Source organism: Neovison vison, chromosome 3, assembly GCF_020171115.1.
Source record: "Neovison vison isolate M4711 chromosome 3, ASM_NN_V1, whole genome shotgun sequence".
NCBI lineage: Eukaryota > Metazoa > Chordata > Mammalia > Carnivora > Mustelidae > Neogale > Neogale vison.
In genome coordinates, this window is record NC_058093.1 from 228,139,837 (window position 1) to 228,164,637 (window position 24,801).

General features: G+C 48.7%; 1 protein-coding gene across 1 annotated transcript in view; it reads left to right on the forward strand.

Annotated features, from left to right (window-relative positions):
• The window catches only part of KSR2 (kinase suppressor of ras 2), a 393,208-nt gene that overhangs the window by 115,813 nt on the left and 252,594 nt on the right, over positions 1-24,801 (forward strand). The gene's annotated exons all lie outside the window — the stretch shown is intronic.

Genomic DNA, 24,801 nt, shown 5'->3' on the forward strand with positions numbered 1-24,801 from the left:
TATTGGGACGAAACCATACTTGCTCACTTATGTGGAGACTAAGGTTGCTTTTGCTCTGTAAGAGCAGAGCTAAGTTGCAACAGAGGCCATTTGGCTCCCAAGTTGAAAGATTGCTGTCTTGTCCTATACAGAGAGTGTCTCCCAGCCTTTGTTCTAGTCCATGGCTGTGATCCACTGTGTGTTTCTGCTGCTGATGCTTGTAAACAAGGAGGCTCTTTGACTTACTCATTCATCACGCATTTAGGAAACACTTTTCTCCGTGCCAAGTTCCATGTTACGTACAAGGAGTATTACTTGTCTTTGAGGAATTGTTGCAAAGCAGTAGGGCAGAGGACCGTCTTGACTGCAGTGGTGACTTAAAGGAGGAGGCAGGCAATGTTTCAGAGGTTGAGTACAGGAGAGAGCTGGGGAAGCCTTCATGGAGGAGGGGACATTTGAGATGGGTATAAAAATGGGAAGTTACCTGAAAGCTGGGGGGCCATGACCTCCCAGGTATGGGAATAGCCTGCAGTGAGGTGTGTAGCTGTGATGAAACAAGACCATCTCAGGAAGTGGATGTCAACCTGGAGCAGGGTTTGGGGGATGAGGGAGGGAGGTGGGGTTAGCGGCGTAGAGGGGCCACGTGAGGAGCACTCTATGAACAAGGGGTGATGACTTCATGTGTTGATTCCATGGTGATTAGCTCCAAACCACAGCTTAGGGGCAGTTGATGGGATTCATTAGATGGGGGAGGGGTGCACCCCAAGGTCACTTCGTCTGCAGGTAGCTTTGGAGCTGACCAATCTGGATTCAGGTTGGCTTTCCACTTTTATACCCATCTCAAATGCCTCAGAGGTCTCCCAGGGCCCTTCAGAATGACTTCTTTTTGGATTTTCTTTTTGCCTTCTGAGGCCAATGGAAATGTTAGCACTAGAATTATCCAAGGCACAGTTTCTGCTGTCACAATGGAGTGCAGATGGCAGTGAGGAGACTGGCCAGGGGAAAAGGACCTGCAGTCTGGTGCCTTCCATAGAATGTCTGGGCAAGTTCCAAAGGGACAGTAATGTGGTCTGGATTCTGGATGCCCTTTGAGGGCTTGAGGTCAGGGCTGAGAGGTCCCAGAGCTGGCAAGATTGGAATTAGTCGACCTTGGATGCTGACTGTCCTTGTAACACAGGACAGCTTGGCCATAAGGGTGGATGCACGGTTTGTACATTTGCTTTGATAATGAGGTTTGGAGGAGATTTGTGCTTCCTCATCTGTGAAGTGGGGATACTTGTAACATTCACTTCTTGGGGTTCTTTTAAGAATTCAGTGAATTGCAGTATATAAAGCAAATGCTTGGTATATAGTAAGCATTCAGTAATGTGGTTTAGTAATTAAATAACTGTCCAGGGAAGCATTTTCTAAATGATATTAGGGGTTTTACTTAAAAAAAAAACAAAAAACAGCAACACTCAAACAGGTTTCTTTCCTGTAGGGCTGCTTGGTATAATTTGTACTTTGCTGTGTGCTATGATTTTACTTAGAACAGCATGATTCCACTTGGACTTGGCTCTGGATTTCTGGTTCCCCTGTGCATATGTTGAGACAAGAGTCTTATGAAGCAGGCTTTGGGAAATGCTGTTTAAGGAAACTGTTGGTACTGGGGATACTTCCTTAGGACTTCCTCTGTGCCAGGCACTGTGCTAGGCTCAGGGAACACAAGAGTGAACACAGACCCGGCCTCATGGACTTTGGTGATAGCTCCTAGAGTTAACATAAGAGTCCTGAGCTGCTCTGCTTCTCAGGGTTTGGGTCTGTAAAATGGGAACAGTATGAACACCAGCTGCATATTATCTCACTAGGAGGAGTTGGAAAGATCATATGAGATTCTGGCTTGGGGAGGGGTTAATCAAACTGGGCTGTGGGAGGGTCATACGTAAGCATAACGCAGGAGCTAAGAGCATAGACCCTGCATCCGTTGGCTGAGGTTAGAGAATGAACTCTGCCACCTACCAGCTGTGGGGCCTTATGCAAGTACCTTAACCTCTCTGCATCTCTATCTTTCCTTCTATGAAATGAGGAGAGTACTCCTAGTACCTCACGGGGTTGTTATGAGGATTTAATGAATTATAAGGCACTGGCGTGTACAAAGGGCTTTGTAAGTATTATGATAACATTAATAACAGCCAACGTTGACCCACAGTGACACAATCCACGGATTCTCTAATTTACTGCTCGCTATGAGTTTATGTGATAAATATTATTTATTTATTTATTTTTAAAAGATTCTATTTATTTGACAGAGAGAGACAGCGAGAGAGGGAATACAAGCAGGAGCAGTGGGAGAGGGAAAAGCAGGCTTCCCGCTGAGCAGAGAGCCTGATGAGGGACTCGATCCCAGGACCCTGATAACATGACCTGAGCCAACGGCAGAGGTTTAACCCACTGGGCCACCCAGGTGCCCCTGTGATAAGTATTATTATCATCCCCATTTAACAGATGAGAAAACTGAGGCTTATAGTTAAGCCATGGCCAGGCATTCATAAATAAAAAACTAAGCCTTAAAGCTGGTTAACGGACTCCAATGTCTGGGATCTTAATTATGCCTTGCCCTTTCTCTCGTTCACAAATACAGAGGTTGATTCTCTTTCTTCCTCCTGTAGGCTTTGTAACGACTTCTTGAAGTCACAAATAGAGTTCAGGGCTTCTGAGAACAGATCCATAAAAGAGAGAGCTACTTTCCCTAAGAAAATGGGAGCCCTGATACTTTAATCAGTTCCGTGTGTGTGTGTGTGTGTGTGTGTGTGTGTATTTTTAAAAAGATCTTGCCAAATGCTAATACCTGCTTCTGCTAATGTCAGGCAGTGATTCATAGAGGTCACCCTTTAGATTTTATGTGTCTCTCGCTTGTCATCTTCTGAATATTTTTTGAGAGTGGGGTGCTTGACTCCTTCCCTAGGAGGCAGTGTATTTTAAAAATGCTTTCGTTGTTGTTGTTTGTTTGCCTATTAGAGTGGGGTTTTTTTCCCCCTCCTTGTCTCTTAAAACCTCCCTTTTTCCTCCTTCCCGGTGCCTGGTAGCCTGACCCTACCTTGCTTATTTATGACAGGAAAGCAGAAGCAGACTAATGTCAGCCCCCCAGGGATGGGATGTTGCCACAGCTCTGCCTAAGGCTGCAGAGGAGAATTGCCATGGCCTTCGCAGAGAGAGAATTTAAGTCCTTTAGCACCTGGAGGGGTTGTGCATCTTCTTTGTGAACACTGTGGTCTTTGTCAGTGGGTGGCTGAGCACAGGTAGAGGGAGACCAGGTCAAGGGGGCAAGTGTTCTGAGCATAGGTTGGAAGGGAGCGGGGTGCATTCATTTATTTAATCATTTATCCATTCTCCCTCCCTCAGCCACCCTTCTTTGTTTTGTCCTCTCCTTTGCTCCATCCACCCATCCATCCATATACCCAGTTATCCACCTATCCATCCGTATATCCATCCACATCCACCCATCCATTGATCCATTCATCCATCCGTCCATCCATCCATCCATCCATCCATCCCTCCATATATCCATCCATTCACCTATCCATCCATCCATCCATATACCTAGTTATCCACCTATCCATCTGTATATCCATCCACATCCACCCATCCATCCATCCATTCATCCATCCATCCATCCGTCCGTCCATCCATCCATCTGTCCATCCGTCCATCCATCCATCCATCCGTCCATCCATCCATCCATCTGTCCGTCCATCTATCCGTCCGTCTGTCCATCCATCCATCCATCCGTCCATCCATCCATTCATCCATCGTCCATCCACCCATCCATCCATCCGTCCGTCCATCCATCCATCCATCCACCCATCCATCCACACATCCACTCACTTATCCACTCATCCATCCAAACGTTCATCCATCCATCCATCCACACATCTCTCCATCCATCCATTCATCCCCCCAATCCCCCAATCCACTCCTCTACCCCTCTATTTACTCACCCGCCCATCTTCCATCCACCCACTCATCTACCTCTTTGCCCACCTCTGCATTCACCTGCTCATCCATTTGTCTCCCCTCATCTATTTTCTGGGCACAGAGTCTCTTTTATGCACCAGATGCTCTGCTGAGTGCTAGAGATTTAGCATATGAACAAGGTCCCTGCGCTTGAGGACCAAACTGTCTCATGAGGGAGGCCAACCATTAAACAAAGAAATGAGAAATGAGAAATGAGATGATTTGAAAACCTGATAAACACTTCGAAGAAAGTAGTGAGAGAGCCAGGTTAGGTAGAGTAGTGAGAGAAGGTCTGTCTGAGGAAGTAACCCTTGAACCGAGCTTTGAAGAATGTGAAGGGGAGAGGAAGGGGCATGGAGAGTTCTCTAGACTGAGGGAATGGTTGCATGAAGGGGGGACGTGGTTCCTGCTTGAGGAACTAACTAGAATTCTTGTGGCTGGGGCTACTACCTCCGTGCCCTATCCACGCACCCATCCATCTATGCATAACCATGCCTCTATACATCTGTTTACCTATGCATGTACCCATCCTTGTACCTGGACATCCGTGCACCTGTCCATTCATCTTTGTGCACATCCGTGCCTCCATCCATCTGTCCATCTGTCCACCCACGCACCCATCCGTCTGTGCACAGATCCACTCACCCATGCACCCATTCACACATGCATTTATGTACTCATCACCCCATCTATGCATCATTGACAACCTACTGTATGTCAGACACATCTGTTTTCTCTTACTTGATCTCCTAGCAGCATAAACAACTGACCACTTTTTCCTTTTGGAAACTTTCCCTTCTCTCGGTTACCAAGAAAGCACGCTCTCCTGGTTTTACTCCCCCCTTATCTGGCCCTTGCTGCCAATTCATCTAGAAGATGAATGGACTCATCTTCTAGAACCCCGAATTGCTCTTTCACTAGATATTTTTTTTTCTTCTTAGTAAAGGGTGGCACCATCTTTCTAGTTGTTTAAGTTGCAGATCTGAGCGTCATTCTGACTCCAGCCCTATCCCCTCTCCTCGCATGCTGTGTGTCCCCAGGTCAAGTTAATCCTGTCTTTGAAATGTATGTCAAATCTGCCTGCTTCTCGTGGGCAGGACTCCAGCCTTTCCTGGAAGGCTGCAGCAGCCTCTTGTCTGGTTTCCTTGCTTTCATAATGGCTCTGCTGTCTCCACCTGGAACCAGATTAACCTCCTAAAATCCTGAATCGAGTCATGTGATTTCCCTGCTTAAAACCCTCCACCTACCTGCCTACCTCAATGGTCTCATCCCTTATTTTCTCTCTTACTCAAAAACCTTTCAGTCACACTGACCTTATTTTTCAGTTCTTTGAATGCTTTTCTCCCCTCAGGGCCTTTGCATATGTTGTGCCCTCCATCTGTACATTCTGTCCTTTCTTTTTCCCTAGCGGACTCCTACTGAACTTCTACTTTCTGGCTTACAAGTTTTTTCCTCTGGAGAGTCTTCCTGTCCCCCTAACTCAAAAGAGCACCCCTCTTTTTTCTCTTGGGATACCATGTTGCTTTTCTTTGTATCACGCATCCAAATTTTTAGTTACATGTATATTTGTATGCTTATTTGTTTAACACTTTTTCCATAATACTATAGAATGCCCTGAGGCCAAAAACCATCTCTGCTTTGTTCACCCTTGTGTCCCTACCACTTCTTCCAGAGACTCAGATAATATTTATTAAAATAAAATGAAAATGTTCTCAGGGAACTTATATCATATATGAATATTGTCTGTTCACCTGAAAATATACTAGATAATAGGAAGTTCTATAAAGATAATTCAGGCAATAGCAGTATCTAACATGGATTAATTACTCTGTGTCAGCATGGTGCCAGGTGCTTTCTACGTATAATCTTATTTAAACCCACAGCACTCACTATGAGGTAGGTTCTCTTACTATTCCCATTTTACTGATGAAAAAACCGAGGCATAGGAACCTGAACTTGTTCTAGCTCTCACACACAGTTCATGGCCAGGCTGGGGTCTGGACCCAGATCTGTGTGATTCTTGAGTTCTTGCTGCTTCATCTTAGCTCTACAGGGTTTTCATGTACAGAAGCTCAGTACAGGTTTCCGGACTGGAAAAGGGTATTCTTGGCGGAGAACTTGAACATTCTTTTGCTTTGCGGCAGGGAGGTAGATCAGATGACCGACACCTGGAACTCCAGCACTGGCGTTCCTTAGAAGGTCTGACGTTGTAGGTAGCGTCGTGATGTTTTTTCACACTTACTCTGACTGCTGTCAAGTTTTGTTGCGAATTTGAGGGTAGTCTACAGCTGACGGGCGTCTGGTTTGGCAGGGGCCAGGGTGTTGTGCTTCTCTGCCTTTCCCTTTGGATAGTCTTGGTTAGGAATGTGACCTTGCTCTCTGCCCAAAGCCTTTCCATTTCTTCCTATTCCTCCTGCCCCTGGGATCTGGAGCCAGAGCCTGGTTTTCAAATTGCAAGATAACGATTTGATTTAGTGATTTATCTGATTAGACTTAAATGTATTTATTACATGCTTAAACATATTCCAGGGAGCTCTGAAAACGAACCGCAGGACTGTCCTGGGCTGAATTTCCGGGACCCACTGGAGCAGGTTCAAGAAAAGCATAATCTACTTAGAGGGAAACAGATGCAGGCCCTAATCCAATCGGCATCTGTGTCAGGCAGCACATCCCCGTGTCCTGCTCACAACCTCTGTGCCCCCAAACCTCTATCTGGAAGGGACATTAGCGCTCCCCTGAATTCCCCCGCCCCAAGGACCCATATGGAGAGAAGACCTCACCTACTCTTTATTTATAGTTTTAAAGTTATCTTTATTTCCCCTTTTGATACCGAAATCACTTTTATTTGCAAAAGTTCTGGAAAAGAAACATGTAAAGAAAGAAAACCAAAATCTCCTATCATCATCGTGTCCAGATTCACATTTTATGGTGGCTCCTTTCGATGTTCAAAAATGCTTTCAAAATTACCCAAGTAACACAGGATTCCATTTTTAATTGTGATAGTTCTTGGGGTTTTTTTTTTTAGTGCATTTTAAACAAAATCGGAACAATATCAAATTATATAAATTCTCTTATATCCTTTTCCCTTCACCTTATTATTTATTTATTTATTTTTATTTATTTTGAGGAGAGGTCATGCCATTAGTTAGCATTTGAAAACCTCACATTTATTTTATTTTATTTTTTTATTTTTAAAGATTTTATTTATTTATCTGACTGACAGATCACAAGTAGGCAGAGAGAGGGAAGCAGGCTCCCTGCTGAGCAGAGAGCCCGATGCGGGACTCGATCCCAGGACCCTGGGATCATGACCTGAGCCGAAGGCAGCGGCTTTAACCCACTGAGCCACCCAGGTGCCCCTTATTTTATTTATTTAAATAAAGATTTTATTTATTTATTTGACAGAGAGTGAGTGAGAGAGTGCGCAAGAGAGGGAAGACAAACACGGGAGAAGGAGAGGGAGAGGGAGAAGCAGGCTTCCCGCTGAGCAGGGAGCCTGATGTGGGGCTCAATCTCAGGACCCTGGGATCATGACCTGAGCTGAAGGCAGACGCTTAAGGACTGAGCCACCCAGGCGCCTCGAAAAACTCACGTTTAATAGCCACACTCCGTTTCTTCCTGTGGATATTGCGAATTTGCATAACCATTGGTTTTTGGTTATGTTGTGCTTTCCGGTTCTGTTCACCACCCCGAACATCTTTGCATTGTGGTGTCCTTATATTATTTACTGTCATTCCACTTTCTAAAAAGATGGTTTATTTTTTAAAAGTTCTATTTATTTATTTATTTTTAGTAATCTCTGTACTTAATGTGGGGCTCGAACTCATGACCCTGAGATCAGGAGTTTCATGCTCTACTGGCTGAGCTTGCCGGGTGTCAAAGATGTCTTTTTTTTTTTTTTTAATATTTCATTTATTTATTTGTCAGAGAGAGCAGCAGAGGGAAAGGGAGAAGTAGAGGGGGAGGGAGAAGCAGACTCCCTGCTGAGCAGAGGCCCAATGTGAGACTCAGCCCCAGGACCCCTGGATCCTTAAACCACTGGATGCTTAACCCACTGGAGCCCAAGATGGTCTATTTTTTAAGAGCTTCATTGAGATATAATCAGTATGTAATGAACTGCACAAAGTATACAATTTAATGAGTTTTGACCTGTGATACACGAGGGAAACCCTCATCATGAATCAAGATGAGAACGTACCTGCCAGCCCCAAACTGTCCTCATTGCAACCGTGGTCTAGAATGTTCTCAGCAGCTCTGGATCCCCTCGAGGTGCCTGTGACACGTGCTAGGGCAGGTCCTGCACATAGAAGATGCCTTGGTGGATGTTTTCTCCATGCATGCAAGTTAAACCCCTGCTTGGTGTCGGCAGCTACTTGCCATGAATGCCTGCAATGACAGGGAGCTCACTCCCAGACAAGTCAGCCCCCTTCCATGGCTGCCTTGCAGGGCACTGTTGTCCTCAAGCAATCTCAAACTGGCCTCAGAGCACATCTTTCAGTCTCTGGTAATTCTGCTACCTCAACCCCTGACTTCACACGGCATCTTTCTACATCCCTTCCCTCCCCTTTCCTGTCCCTCCTGATCGCTGCCCCTTTCCTGTTCGTCTTTCCACTGGTCTGATGCAAAACAGTCTGACCACAGCAGTGAATGGGACTCACCGGGCCTCTGCCTTCACACAGCTCAGGTTGGTGGGGGAGATAGACATTCAGCCACTAACTGTGTCAATAATGTTTAACCCCAGCGTGAGCACTGAGAGCTTATAATGGGGATCTGGTCTTTCTTGGGGTGGGGGTTTGGAGGGATGCCATGGTCAGGGAGTGACTGGAAAGTGACTCTTAATGTGCCTTTTGCTTCTTGGAAAATGGTATTTTACATGCTTCTTTTCGGTTCCCTTCTCCAGACGAAACATTTTCAGTCCCTCGGGCCATTCTCAGTGGGCAGGACATTTGGACCTCTCAGTCCGCTGCCTGCTGTTTATCTTCGTGTCCTGTGCCCGGAGGACACCGAGAGCCACCTCTGAGGACACGATCTGCCTAATCACGCAGCCAGTCCCTGCTCTAACGTTTCCTCTTCCAGCCACAGGACGTTTTCAGCAGGAGCAAAGCTGGCTCAGAACCGCAACGAGGCAGCAATGCTTGTGAGCATTTGTCTGATGCCTCTCTTCCCTGTGCTAAGCATTTCCAGGCTCTCGTACCCCTCATTTAACCACTAACGATGCAGGAGCCAACCCTTCACGGCACGTGGGAGTGAAGACTCTGGTGTGAGTGGTTTTTGCATCGTAGCTCACTTAATTCTTATAGACCCCCTTATGTGGTGGGTACTTTTATGATTCCCACTTTACAGATGGGGAAACTGAGGCAGACAGATTCAGCAACTTTCCCCAGGCCACACAGCGAGGCTCAAACACTCACGGCCTGTGGTCAGAGCCACTGAAGCACTCTACTGCTTCTCTTATGGTTCCTGGTTTCCAGGGGGGAAGAAATTAAGGTTCTGTGGGGGTAAGGAAGCTTCCCAGGGCCGATCGGCGGCACCGGGATTTGGCCCCAGCAATGTGACTCCAGTGGTCACCTTTAGTCCCTGTTCCGTTTGACCCCCTCCTTGAAGGAACATCTGGAGGAATGGACCTTAGCTGGGTGAGGTCCCAGCCTCTACAGGGGGGAAGGGGTCTTCTTGATCCGTCACCACAGACCTCGGGGTCCACTCTAGCATCATGAACAGCATCAGTGTTGGCGCACAGACAGGGGAGTTTGGGAGAGAGTATTTTCTTTTCTTTTTTTAAAAGATTTTATTTATTTATTTGAGAGAGAGACAGTGAGAGAGAGCATAAGCAAGGAGGTCAGAGGAAGAAGCAGACTCCCCATGGAGCTGGGAGCCTGATGCGGGACTCGATCCCAGGACTCCGGGATCATGACCTGAGCCGAAGGCAGTCGTCCAACCAACTGAGCCACCCAGGCGTCCCTGGGAGAGAGTCTTTAATGAGATCCCTGGCTCAGATCTGGAATGGGGCACCTTTAGAGATCAGTGAGCCAGCTGTGGGAAGGGAACTTTCTAGGAGCCAAAATGGATTTGTATGATCCGGAGCGACTGTTGTGCCAACTTCTCTCCTTTTTCTGTATTTATTGAGTCATTAATTAGAGCTGCCTAATTTCCCACGCCGTGCGTGTTTGGGAACGTGAGGAGGGTGTCTGAGGCAGGGGGAAATCAGATCATTATCTCCCATGCCACGCTCAGAGTCTAATGAAGTTTTGCAAGAATGGTTTAGAAATCCAGAAGCAAACGGACAGCAGGTCTTAAGGGACTTTTCTTTGTCAGCGAACTTTCTTTTCCACAGGAAAAGAAACTTCCATGGAAAGACTCTGAAATTTCTGCCACGGCTTATCAAAATTGGCACACGTAGGAATTGAACTGGGGTGAACCTTTGGCCAAAGGAGATTCTCCCCTGTGGCCCATCAGATGAGGGCAGTAGTATCCCTTTTGTTTATCCAGAGGCTTCTTTGTGCTGCCTTGTGTAATGGTTCAGAGCGCAGGTTACCATGATGATGAAGAAAAGACAAAACCAGTTCTTAGTTTTAGACAAAACCTGCCCCATGTTACTGTTCCTGCTCTGTAACAGATTATTCCGAACTTGGTGTGAAACCGTTGTACTGTGCGGTGCATTTTGAGGATCAGGAACCGGGACAGGGTACAAGTGAGGCTGATTTGTCTCTGCTCCATGGAGTCTGGGGCTGGAAACATCTCAGAGCTGACCCCCGACTCACATGTCTGCAGGTGGACTAAAAGCTCAGCTGGGTCCTCTGTGGAATTTCCACACGTGGCCTTTGCCACATGGCTGGGTGCCCTTCCTCACGGCACACCACCAACGCAGTTTTACATTTTCTAGAAGCCACGGTAAAAAAGGAAAAAGAAACAGGTAACATTTTTTTTTTTTTCTCCAGCTCTGTTGACCTATACATTGGCCTGTGACCCCGTGAAAGTTTAAGGTGTGTGATGTGATGATTTAATTTGCAGATGTGTTGGGAGATGCCGACCACAGTAAGGGTAGTTAGTGACTCCCTCACCTCGCTTAGTCACCACTCGTCATCCTGTTGCTGTGGTGGCAACATCACAGCTCCCTTCTCATAGCAACCGTCAAGAATATAATACGGCGGGTGCCTAGGTGGCTCAGTGGGTTAAGCCGCTGCCTTCGGCTCAGGTCATGATCTCAGGGTCCTGGGATCGAGTCCCGCATTGGGCTCTCTGCTCAGCGGGGAGCCTGCTTCCTCCTCTCTCTCTCTGCCTGCCTCTCTGCCTACTTGTGATCTCTCTCTGTCAAATAAATAAATAAAATCTTAAAAAAAAAAAGAATATAATACGGCTTGTTAACTATAGTCACCACGCTGTCCGTTAGGTATCTAAAAACTTAGTCACTTGTACCTAGAGGTTCGCATCCTTGACCAACCTCTCCGCATTGCCCCCACCCTCCGAGCCCCTGGCAACCACCGTTCCACTCCCTCTTCCTAGGTCCGCTGTGTCTGGATTCCCCCCACAGGGAGGTCACACGGTATGTGGATATTGTCTTTCCCCGTGGGGCTTCTTTCACTCAGCATAATGCCCTCAAGGTTCATCCTTGTTGTGGCAAGTGACAGAATTTCCTTCTTTTTTGTGGCCGAATAATATTCCATCTATCAACCTATCGCATTTTCTTTACCCATTAATTGATGAACACTTAGGTTAACTGGGCTGTTGTGAATAATGCTACAGTGGACACAGGGGTGCACGTATCTCTTTGAATTAGTCGTTTCTTCTCCTTTGGATAAATACTTAGAAACGGGAAGCCTGACTCCTAGGGTAATTCTATTTTTAATTATTTGAGGGACTTCCATGCTGTTTTCCACAGTGGCTGCACCAATTTCCATTCCCACCAGTCATGCACGAGGGTCCCTTTCCTCCACATCCTGCTCAGTATTTGCTATCTCTTGCCTTTTTTTTTTTTTTTTGTAATATCCATTCTAACAGCTGTGAGCTGATATCTTATTGTAGTTTTGATTTGCATTTCCCACACAATGAGGGATGTTGAACATCCTTCCCTGTACTTGTTGGCCAGCTCTGTGGCTTCTTTTTTTTTTTTTTTAAGATTTTATTTATTTATTTGAAGAGATCACAAGTAGGCAAAGAGGCAGAGAGAGAGGGAGGGGGAAGCAGGCTCCCTGGTGAGCAGAGAGCCTGATGTGGGGCTCGATCCCAGGACCCTGAGACCATGACCTGAGCTGAAGGCAGAGGTTTAACCCACTGAGCCACCCAGGTGCCCCAATACATTCGAATTTTGAGAGAGGTAACATTGATGTGTTTCATTTAACCCAGTACACGCGAAGTATAATTATTGCAATATGTCACCAAGATAAAAAAATTATTGAGACATTTTTTCTTTTTTTATTTTATGCTAAGCCTTTGCCACATGGTGTGTATTTCTGCTTATAGCCCATCTCAGTCCAACTAGCCATCTTTCAAGTGTCCTGTGGCCGGCCGTGTGTGGCTGGTGTTTTCCTTATTGGACAAGGAACCCCTAGAGCTCTCACAGGTAGGTGGTTGATGAAAATGAACCAGAAACCCCTCACACTTGGAAATTTAACCTTCCAGACAGAATTCTGCCTGCTCCCGGGACCCAGGCTCAGTGGTCTGGGTCCCCCTGCAGGGACTTTCTCTTGGCTTCCTTAGCTGAAGAGGGAGACAAGGATAACCAAGCCCTTTCCCGAGCTCCAGGTGGGGCTGAGAACCTTGGGGTGCTGCCCAGAAGATCCTCTGAGCTCCTGCAGAATCTCCTAAGCATCTCCTTTTCTGAGCAGGAAAACCTGGGAAGACCTCCACCAAATTAGGACCTGCCCTCTCTGTAGCTACCAAACCCCTTAGCAAACAGGCCCTCCCTTTACAGACCTCCTTCCCAGGCACCAGGCACCAAGTTAACTCCGTCACAGACCCTATCTCACTGCTTTCTCCCAAAGACACTGTGATGAGGATACTTCTCAGACCCCCATTTAACAGACAGGAAACTGAGGCAGAGAGCGGTTAAAGTAATTTGCTAAAAACCGTCTTCGTGTAAAGCAGTGGCTTTAAACTTGAGTACGCTTCAGAATCCCCAGGAGAGCCTATAAGAAACACAGATAGCCCCCATTTCATCCTCAGAATTCCTGACTCCATAAGAAGGTCTGGGGTGGGGCCTGGGATTTTGCATTTTTTGACAAGCTCCCAGATGATGCTGATGCTGCTGATCTGGGGGCTAGGGTTTGAGAAGCACCTCGTTAAAGTTATACCTCTCTCCAAGTATTTCCCTCTCAGAAGAGCTGAAGGCACTAAAGATACTTACTCTGGAGCAGAAGTGGGTAGAGACACGGTCAACACCTCATTGTCACATAGGAGGACTATCATGGGGCAGGGGGGCTGTGCTGTGAGTGTAGAGGACACAGCAGGAGCAGAGGACCTCACCTGGAGTTGGGCTCCATGAAAGGAAGAATTTTCTTTCTTTTTTGTTTTTTTAAAGATTTTATTAATTTATTTGACAGAGAGAGATCACAAGCAGGCAGAGAGGCAGGCAGAGAATGGGGGGAAGCAGACTCCCTGCTGAGCAGAGAGCCTGATGTGGGGCTCGATCCCAGGACCCTGAGATCATGACCTGAGCTGAAGCCAGAGGCTTAAACCACTGAGCCACCCAGGTGCCCCGGGAAGAACTTTCTATTCACCAGGCCGGCCCTCTATGTGAGGGACTTCTAAAGTACCTGTGACCAAGAGGGTTAGGGCTGAGACCCGGCATGGGCTGGAGAGCAGGAGAAAAAAAAAAAAAAAAAATCCCTTCTTTGGTGGATTCAATCAAGACTCATCAATCTGCCGAGTTTGACGCTCTTTAAAAAAACATCCCAGCCCATTTTAATTTTGATTGAATTTTATTTTGTTTCACAACATTATTCTCATTGATTCATTTATTTTTAGCTTTGTTCTTATAAGCTCATTAACTTTACTTGTTTTTTTTTTTCCCTCCTGTTTTCCCTTTGCTTTAAAAGCAACCAAAACTAATTCCCCACAAACAAAACAAAAAAACCGAGACGAGCTGAAGGTCTGGGGCGGTTAGGCGTGGTTTATAGCTCCCCACAGTGCAGTGCTGTCCTTCCTTCCTTCCCTCTGCATGTTCGATGGGGACATTAAGGGGAGGGAGGGACAAGATGTGATGGTTGAGCTTCCCGTCAGATAACATGCCCAAAATTCATTCATTCTCTATTACGTTGGTGTTGGATTGAGGTTCTGCAGAGTCCGGATTCATGGAGGCCCAGCTCAGGAATGAAGTGGGTTCTTTGTCATTCAAGCCACGGCAGGGAGGCAGAAGACCAGGTGGGTCTCTTGGCTCCCAGTGGCCAGCAGCTCCCTGGTGGTCAGTCCCTGAGGGGCAGTGGCCTCCGCTGAGAGTCATTCTGGACGCCTCTTCCTTCCAGCTGCTGTTGACAGGGCTGCAGGGACTGAACCTCACAAACGCCCCATGACCTACAAAATGATGTTTATTTTGTCTTCCCGCTGCTTGTATCAGATCACCTTGTGTTTTGTTGAATCTTGGAGTTAATAGGGGTCACATCATGGGTGTTTTCCCGAGTCCCAACCTTCCCATCCTGGTCCATTGGCCATCCTGGCATCCCATTCACCTGTCATCCCTTTGGCAAATATTTACTGAGTCCCTCCCGGGTGTTAGGTGCTGGGTGCTGGGTGCTGGGTAGCGTGAGGGATGAAGTATGGAACGGGCCGGGCTGGGCCAGGCTCAGGTGGGACTAATGTTGGGGCCGGGCAGGGAGGCCACAAACAAGTACACTGGTGAGTAGCTAATTCCAGCGCGTGGCACATTTTATGAACAACAGGTGGCAAGCCGGGTGAGGGGGCGGAGGGGGTGCGAGCGAGGTGAGGGGGTAATTTGCAGGGGGGTCAGGGAAGAGTTTTCTGAGAAGGCAGCTGTGCCTCAGCTGGGGGCTCCCCATCGGACGCTTGGCAGTCCCTGGATGCATTTTTGGTTGTCACAGCTGGGACTGGGAGAGTTTGTCGTATCCAGTGGGTCAGCAGATGTCCTGCAGTGCAAAAGACATGGCCCCCCCGCGAGTATTACCCAGCCCAAAATGTCAACAGTGCTGCCAGGAAACCCTGGTAAGAGGAAGGAATAGTAACAAGAAGCCAGACACGCAACATCTACAAAATCCTGGAAGAAACTTCCAGAAAGTGGGAACAAGCCTAAACCCCTAAGGTGATGTATTAGTTAAGGCAATGGTGGCTATTGTCGAAGGTTAGCCTCAAAGTCTCAGCAGCTGAATAGAGCCAGCGTATATTTCTAAGTCATTTAAAGCTGAAATGGATGGTTGTGCTTGGAGGTGGGGCAGGTGCTCAGTTCCAGACTCCTTCGGAGCCAGGAGTCCAGGACCCACCACCTTGGACACGTAGGCTGCCCTGGATAACGGCACCCGGAGGGTGGGGCGGGAGTGGAGGGTTGCACTGGCGATTCTGGGGGACCGGGCCTCACTTCTGTCTTTGTTCTGTTGGCCGGAGTGCTAGCTGCAAAGGAGGCTGGGAAATGGTGTGTAATGTGGGTCCCGGAGGAAAGAGAGGAGCTTTTCTGTGTTCGGCCAGTCAGGGTGGGGATGAGCTAGCGTGTTGAAAGCCCAGCGAGTTCTTCCCTGGAATGGGGTGAGGGGAGAAAGAAGAGGGGAGATGGGCAGGGGCCTCAGCTCGAAATGCAATGAGAGACTTGCTCTGTTTTCTTAATAATCCTGACCAGTGAGAGGTAGCAGGGATCGGACCTCAGCTGTGTGCCCAGCCCTGGGCTAAGCCTCTTTCAATGAAAGGCTCACCATTTCCTCGCACCGAGTCTCTGATGTCGGTTCTGTTTGGATCCGCATTTCAGAGGTGAGGTAAACTGAGGTCTAGAGAGGTTGTATTACTTGCCCATGGTCACACAGCGAATGAAGGCTTGATCTGGGATTTAATCCTGGGCTCTTAGAGGCAGGGGTGGAGACCATAAGCTAGTGGTTTTTCAGACTGAGGTGTACCCACCTTAAAATCATCTGGAAGGCTTAGTAAAGCAAGATGGCTGGGCCACCTCTGTGTTCTGCATTGATAGGTCTGGGGGAGCCCTAGGAGAGGCCCATCTGTGTAAGATAGATTCATTGTACTCCTCCCAGAGAGGCTTCCAGAACACCTTCTTCGGGCTGCACACAAGGGGAGTTGGGAGGGAGAAAACAGAGACTCTTTACTTTCCTAAAAGAGTTTACAACGTGGCAGAGAAAACAAGACATAAAGCAGGGAACGTTAACAACCCAAGAGATTATGAAATCTCAGCATAATTATCTGGGTGCCGTTGCAGGCAGAGCACAATTAATTACCTCCCAAATGGTGCCTACTGTAAATGTTGTAGGCGCTAAAAGAGGGAGCCATCACCCCTGATTGGAGGGGGCGAGGATAGTTTGAATAGAGATCTTCGAAGCAGGCACCAAAGAGTGGATTTCAGGTGTTGTTATTCTGTTTTATTTATTTCCTTTTTCTGTTACTCTGTTTTATTTATTTCCTTATTTATTTCCTTATCTGTCTCTGCTTCCAGAATGGAAGCTCTTTGGGTATAGGATTGTAACCATCTTTTCCATCAACACATCCTTAGTCTCTCGCATATCGCCTGGCATTTGTTAAACAAAGAATTCAACATGTGCAGGGACTCCTAAGCTGCTTTTATTGATGAGGGTCCCTACACACAGAGAAAGATTCCCTTGATCAGATGCATTAAGTAGATTGAGTATAGTTTTCTTTCTTGCAGGACTTGTCATAGCCTTTAATTTGAAAAGTTGCTTGGAGAATCTCTTCAAAGTGGGGAGCTGATATACAGTGATATCGAAACTTATGAGCGCGTCAGATCTGTCTTCCCCATAGCACCTGCTGATGCACTGTGGAGCAGTATTATCTGGCGGAGTCCAGTTTGGGGAATGTTCTCCAGTGACAGTGGTTTCATTATGCATCTTCTCTCCCCGTCTCTCTTGCTTCTTCTACGTCCCACTCAGGCCCTCCCTCTGTGGTTTTTCAGGTGGTCAAGGGACATGCTGGTGGTTGGTGGAGTTGGGAGGAGGGTTTCTAAAATACAGGGTAGCCATGAGCTTCCCAAGAGACCCAGGAAACATCTGCTTCATTTTATCCTCACTTGGTTCCTGGAGCCAGCATGTGAGAATGATCCACTGTCAGGTTTCATCAGGGCCTCGGAGCCTCCCTGTGGCACTGTGCGTTCCCCACCATGGAAAGGAAGTGTCACTGTTGCTCTGGCTGAGTCTGAGTGGATCTTGAGCAGAGCAGGTTCATGTGACCCGCGCCCCCCCACCCTCACCCCCATAATGGATCCTGACAGGGAGGAGGGTGTGCGGGGTTTGGGGGAAGGTGGGTGACAGGTGTGGGTGGGGGACAGTCTGCTCTTGGGACCTGGCTGGTGTCTTTAAGCCTCCAGAGGGATTAATCTGAGTTTCGATTCACAGAATGCTAGAGCCGGAATATGATTTAGGAGTGAGTTGCTGACACCGGCTATACAGTGTGAAGGAGCCTAGAAATCTTAGCTGAGTGAACAAAGCCGGTCACAAAAGACCACATCGTGTGTGATCCCATTTCTGGGGAAAGTCCAGAAGAGAGGCACCCACAGAGGTGGAAAGCAGATCAGTGGTTGCCAGGAGCTGGGGAAGCAGGGCTGGGGAGGGGCTGCTGTTGGGTATGATGCCTCCTTTGGAGTGATGGAAATACTTTGGACCTGGAGAGAGGTGTTGTGCAGTATTGAGAATGAAATACCACCGACGTGTATCCATGAAAACGGTAAATTTTATGTTATGTGAATTTCACCTCAATTAAAAAAAAGAAGTTCTTTGTCTGACTGCTTCCATGTAGAGGGTGGGACATGGAACCCAACAGGTATTTGGGGATCCGGTCTGGACTAGAGTGGGGCATCTCACCTCAGGCTATAATTATAATGGCCTGGGGAGACTTTAAAACTCTGGCTGCCTGAGCTGCTCCAGCCCCAGAGCAGATGTAACTGGTCTTTGGTGGAGTCTGGGCAGCAGGAAGCAGGGACTAGAAAATGTGTCAGGTAAGTAGCAAAACTGGGGCTGGGACAAGCATCTCCTGAATCCCACCCTCTCATCCCGTGTTCTTTCTTTATACCCGTGTCCCTCCGGAGCTCAACTGTCAGGAAATGCCAGATGTTTAAAAACAGTGCTCCTCATGTTTGAATGTGCACGAGAGCCCCGTATGGGGAACGGTCACGTTCAGCAGGTTCAGGATGGGGTATGTGAATCTGTACGTGTTACCAGCTCCTAAGCAATGCCTGCTGCTGTGGGCCCCAGGAGCACGCTTCACCAGGGTCTGAAATGCAAAGAAATCAACACAGTTACAATTCGGGTGCAGAGATATCTTTTAAGCCCAATTAGCACAAGGCAGTCATCGAGTGTGAAGCTCTCTTGTATGCTCTCGGGTCATTCAAAGTCATTTCATCCTGACACCGGTTCTGTGAAATGAGTATTTCAATTGTCCCCATTTCACAGATGAGAACACTGAGGCTCAGAGGCAGGAGTAACTTGCCCACACTTGTACAACTAGCCAGTGGCGGGGCTGGGAGTCTGCACTTTCAACCTCTACCCTTCTCTGCCCCCAGAGGAGTGACTGGGGAGGGTCAGCCCTGCACGCCTTCCCCCAAGATGGTTCCTAGATGACCCTCTTTTATTCAGAGTTCACACTGAGCACAGCCTGGCTAATCCCCACAAAGGCACGTGTGGGTTAAGATTCACCAAGTAGGTCCCCTAAATTAAGAGCCCTGTGATTGGCTTCACTGGGGCTTCCCACCTGGTTCTGATGTGGTGACCTCCAGATGTCTCGGGGTGAGGTCAACCAGCTCATCTGGGTTTGCCTGGGATTTTCCTGGTTTTGAAGTAGAGAGTCACGAGTCCCTAGAGATCAACCCCCACCAGTCCCCAGTCCCCCAACCTCTAATTTTTGGCTAACTGAGATGATTGATCCCCAATGTAGAGTTCAGGGGTTCATTCCCAGCTTCGGAGGATGCTAGGTTGCCCGAGGCCAGCGGAGCCGGGGGTCTGAAGATCCCCCTTGACCATTCCCACTGATCCTACTAAAGAGCTTTCACCTTTTCCAACTATGTGCCCTTGGACCTCCCTGGCCTTGGTCCGTGACGGGAAGGAGAGCAACTTAACATTTTTGGAAGCGTCTGTTGAAGGACGCAGCGGTGATCTGAGTTCCCGGGAAGAACCCAGAAACAGTGAGAGACTTAAAAATATTGCTAACTATGTTGAAGGCCCTTCTGATTGACTGCAGGAAACGCAGCGCTTGTTCTCTGAGGGCTGGTTCCTTGGTGGGCTGGTGGGAAAGCTCTGTCTCGGGGCGGCAGCAATGACAGGAGCAGCGTCAGGACGACGGGGCTGACGATGATGGTAACGGTGACTTCGGCCACCACTTACTGAACACGCGGTTGTAGGGTCTCCAGACGGACTGTCCGCGGGCCGGGGTCCGCAGAGTTTTCCTTAAAGGACCAGACGGGAAACATTTTAGGTTTTCAAGGCTGTACGGTCTCTGTCACGGCTTCTCCCCTCTGCCGCGTGGAAGGGTGAAATCAGCCATAATCAATACATAAAGGAACGAATCTGACGATGTCCTAGAATCATCAGATCTACAACAACGGCTGGCCTCAGGCTGCAGTTTGCCAATCGCTGCAGTGGTGGAAAGAGCACTGTCCCGGGGAGTCAAACCTAAGTTCCCGATAAGGCTCTGCCACTTCCGAGCAGTGAGATTTTGTCCTTTGTGCGCCTCAGTGTGTTCATCTGTAAAATGGGGACAGGGATGCCCTGCCCACCCCCCCCGCCGTCTCACAGCCTTGCTGTGGGGATTAATGGTGTGTCCGGACGGATTGCATCATAGCAAATGCTTACATATGAGCTCCCCAGCGTGGGGCAGGGTCCACAGGAGCCCTAGGCACCTCTTTCAGAAACCCTGGCAGCAGGAGGATGATCTCTGTTGTCCAAACTCTCTCCCCAGCCCGGCCAGCAGACTCTACCTCTCCACTGACGTACGCTCCCAGCTCTGGGGAAGGACACCTTGTTCCTTCCCCCAGGTGTTGCTTAACGAAGGGGAAGCTCGTCCTCCCTGTTTTCATACCCAATAAATCACCCTGACAAGGGCTTGTTATTACTTAACTCCGTACATTGTTTCCGCAGTTGCTGGTAGGAGTGGGGAGGGGCGCAGAGAAAGGCATCATTTTGCCTGGAACTGCTTCGGGAATGGAAATATTTTTTTTTTTTTTTGGTGAATTAATATTCATCAGCTAGATCAGGTAAACATCCAGTAATGACAATGCATGGGCAATTTATCAATTCTGGCTTCACAATGCAATTATCAGTCAAATGGCTCTGAGGCGCTGTCAGGAAGCCTGCCTAGAAAAGCCCATTTGCTCCCAGATCGGGGGGTGTGAAGATCCATTTTTCACTTTTATATGAAGAATGATACCCTCTTGTCAGCGCTGGGGCTGGGAGTCAAATGTTACTCCCTCCTGAGCCTCAGACCTGAATTCAGAGATGCAGCGGGCCTCCTGGGGTTTTCTGGGAAAGAGGGAGGGGAGAAAAGGGAAGGAGGGGTACCAGCCGACACCCCACCTGCTGTTTGAGCTGTCGTTCTCAGAGATCATCCTGTTCCCGCTGTGGTCCTCACACAAACCCGGGACACCGGTGCTCTTATGACTATTACGATTCTCAGCCCCATTTGACAGGTGAGAAAACAGAGTCTCGGTGTGGAGAAGGTGCTTGTTGTGGGAGCAGGATAATGGCCCCCAGGGAGGTCCACATCCTCCTAATCCCCGGAACCTGCAGCTCTGGTGATTTACAGGGCAAAAGGCCCTTGTGGGTGGGATTCAGTTCAGGATCTTCAGATGGAGAGATTATCCTGGGTCATCTGGAGGGCCCCGTGTCATCCCAAGGGTCCCTGTAAGAGGGAGAGGAAGACAGGAGGGACAGGGTCAAGGAGCAGGATTGCAAGGGGGATGCCATTGGTTTAGAAAGTAAAGAAAGGGCAGGGGGTGGGTGGTGAGCCAAGGAGGGCAGGGTCCTCCGGAAGCTGGAAAAGGTAATGAATGTGCACTGTCTTGAGCCCCTGAGTTTGTCCTGATTTGCTCCAGCGTCAGTGTACCCGCCCGAGGTGACCTGGCTGGCAAGCGGGTCTGCTCATCACCCCTTCTGCAAGTGTGTCTGACACCCCTTCTATGATATTCTGTTACCCTTTCCTCCGGGGCAGTGTCCATGCGGGAAACTCAGATCGGGTACAATTCTCCCGCCCCAGGGCCCCTCAGGAGCCCCACACATGTGCCTGATGGCCTTTTCTCAGTTAGAGGCACCTCCTGCTCCCCGGACTCCCCAGGACTCCCCCTGGGCTCTCCTTACCCCTTCTGTACCTGGTTGGATCTGCTTTTCTCCAGTGAGTGGCCAATGGGGCTCGGCCTCCCCAGCTCGGCAGGGGACACACCCCCAGGCCTCTGTGACTCTTGGTGGGATTATGCTTTGGGAATCAGGAGGAGCAGGTGAGGAGACCGACAGGAACTCACACTCACAGCTCCCTGTCCCCCCAGGGCTGGCACAGGTGAGGGCCCCATAATAACACTAGAGCAGCCATCTTGGTTCCTAGTTCCTGTGACCCTCTGGCGTGGGGCCCAGCAGGCCCCTGGACCTTCCGTCCCGTCGGTATTCCTGCCTCTGCCTGAGGTGAGCTGTCGGCCCCCAGAGCTGTGTAGTCGCAGGTGGGGCCTGGGGGCATGCGATACCCGAGGGGCGGTGCCCTTGTGTACCCCGCTTGTGGAAGATGGCCTCCGGATACTTCTCCTACGTGGAGCCAGCTGTGGGAGGTGGAGAAGTTCGGTGCCTCTTCGAGGCTCTCCAGGCTCTTAAAAATCATCACTACTTACTCCGCCAAGAGCCAGGCGTCATGGTTTGCATCCATGTCGAAAACCACCCTCAGCCCCGGGTGCTATTATAGGTTAGAAAACAGGCTCAGAGACATCAAGTGCTTTGTCCAAGGTCACACAGCATGGAGGTGGGCTTTGTTGAGCAGTAAATACTGATCTGCTTGATTCCTGATACCAACCAACCCTCTGAATTTTGCTTTTAGGACAAATGAGGCCAACGACGGTTCATCACCTCTGATTTTTTTTTCAATATTTGTTTATTGTGGCAAAATGCGCATTATGTCAAATGACCATCTCAGCCACATTTCAAGTGTACAGCATGACATTCCTGGTGCTGTGCACCCATCCCCCTTGTTTTTCCCAAAACTTTATTTTCACCCCAAATAGACACCCTGTACCCATGAGGCAATAACTTCCCATTCTCTCTCTCCCAACCACTGGCTAATCTATTCTGCTTTCTGTGTCGATGCATTTGTCTATTCTGGCTAATTCATCTGCCTTTTTGGTGACTGTCTTATGACACTTACCGTATGTTTTCCAGGTTCCTCCATGTGGAGGCCTGGTCAGAGTGCTTTGTTCTTTCTTAGGGCTGGGTCAGAGTGCACTGCCTGGACACTGCGTGTTATTCAACCCGTCATCCATGGAAGGAAACTTGGGTCCACTTTCTGGCTCCTGGGAAGAAAGCCGCCAGGAGCAACGGCGTCCTGCCTCACGCTGCCCGCCGTACCTCGTGCTTCCGAAGCACTATCTCCATTATACGTAGTTCAGGCTTTTCATGAATCGTGGCTGGGGTGCAATTCACAGAATGTAAAATTAACCGTTTAAAGTGAAGGATTCAGGAGTATTTAGGACACTCGCAATATCGTGCCGCTTTACCTCTATCTAGTTCCAGAATATTCTTATCACCCCCAATAAAACCCCACACCCATTAAGCAGCCATTCCCCATTTCCTCGTCCCTGGCCCCTGGGCAGCTACCAGTCCTCCTTCTGTCTCTGTAGATCTGCCCCTTCTGGACATTTCACGTCGTGGAATTGTACAACATTTTCCTTTTGTGTGTGGCTTCTTTGGCTTAGCATGTTTCAGTCTCCGACCATATTGTGGTGGGGCAATGTTTCATCCCTTTTTACGGCTGAATCCTTTTCCGTAGCGCAGCTGGACCACATCTCGTGGATCCATTTGTCCACCGACGGACCTTTGGGTGGTTCCGTCCTTTGGCGAATGGGAATGTGTTACTGTGAACATTTGCTTTCAAGTTTTGCTGTTCATACCTAGCAGTGACATTACTACGTTATGTGGCAGTTTTGTGTTTCACTTTTTGAGGAACCACAAATCAGTCTTTGTGTGATGATTTCTGTCACTCTTGTAGTTTTTCCTGTGAGAGCCCAGGCTGCTTGGTTCTTTTTTTTTTTTTTTAAGATTTTATTTATTTATTAGAGAGAGAGTGAGCATGAGTAGGGGAGGGACAGAGGGAGAGGGAGAAGCAGGCTTCTGGCTGAACAGGGAGCCCGATGTGGGACTCGATCCCAGGACTCCAGGATCATGATCTGAACTGAAGGCAGATGCTTAACCGACTGAGCCACCCAGGCACCTCTGGGGCCGTCTTGGTTCCAGCTCTCTGTTGTGTTTCCAGACTCTGGTTCCGAACTTGACACACAGAATGCACTTAGCAAATGCTTGTCCAGTGAGCGAGAGTGGTCAATAAAGTGACCGTAGGCTGACCTTCCTATGCGGGGGAATTCCGGGCACTTTGGAGGCTGAGCAGTGGGTCTGTGAGCCCTGAATGCCATCGGCTGTATTGGCAAGTGGCTTGGATTGGAGATCTGTGGAAGGGGTCAGGGTGACTTCAGGGGGTCAGGTTCCATTTTACAAGGGAAGAAACCGAGGCTTGGAGTTAGGGGCACAAGCCTGGTGAGCGGTAGGGCTGGGATCCGAACCCAGGTCTGTTGAACTCTGAAGGGTGCTCTCTTTGCCCAACACAGTGTGTTCTTTTGGGTAAACAGCTTCCCTCTCAGGAAGGCAACACAGGTCTAGAAATTTGCAGACAGCTTCTGTCCCTTACACATCTCATCAGAAACGAAGACGATGACATCTCAGTCCTTAACATGTGGTGCTGAGTCATTTCCTTGCATTATGAGATTGAGTGGTCACTCATCACCATACTGGGTAGATACAATTCACCCCAATTTACGAGTAAACTGAGGCTCACACAATCCCTTGCTCAGAAAGACCTAACTAGCCAGAGACAGAACTTTCATTTGAACGTGGTCTTCTGACCCCGATTTCCATTCATCTTAAATCTGTGTTCTCTGGCCGGCAGGCTGGTGCGGCCTCTTTCTTGCATCGTGGAGGCTGGTGTTTTTCTCCAGGTGACAGGGGGCATCTGGGAAGATTCTGGATCATGCTTGGAGAGTCTCCATGTCCTGGAAATCCAAAACTTGTCACGCCTTCCCAGTTACTCCAGTCCGTTCCACTTGGCACACGGTGTCGCCTGGAGGCAAGGGGGGCAGTGTTGCTGGAGGGATGAGATCCTGTACCAGTTGGGCCTCGTCTATTTTCTTAAAAGCCCAGAGGTCTTAAAACCCTGCGCCCGTAGCCCCTGGAGTGAACAGGAGAGAAGCAAACAGTCCCAGTCTCTCAAGCACTTTCAACAGCAAGGGATGGTTTTCCAGCCACCGAAGAAGGATGAGTCGGTGTCCCTTTGCAGCATGTCCGGGGGGCATTTCTCTGCTAAAGCAAGGAGGCATGACACCAGCTTAGAATAAGGGATGCTCTTGTGGTAAATGAAGTCCAGGGGGGTAGGTAGAGCTGGAAATGGGTGCCTTGCCGCAGCCTGGGGACAGCTGTTCGCCGGCGG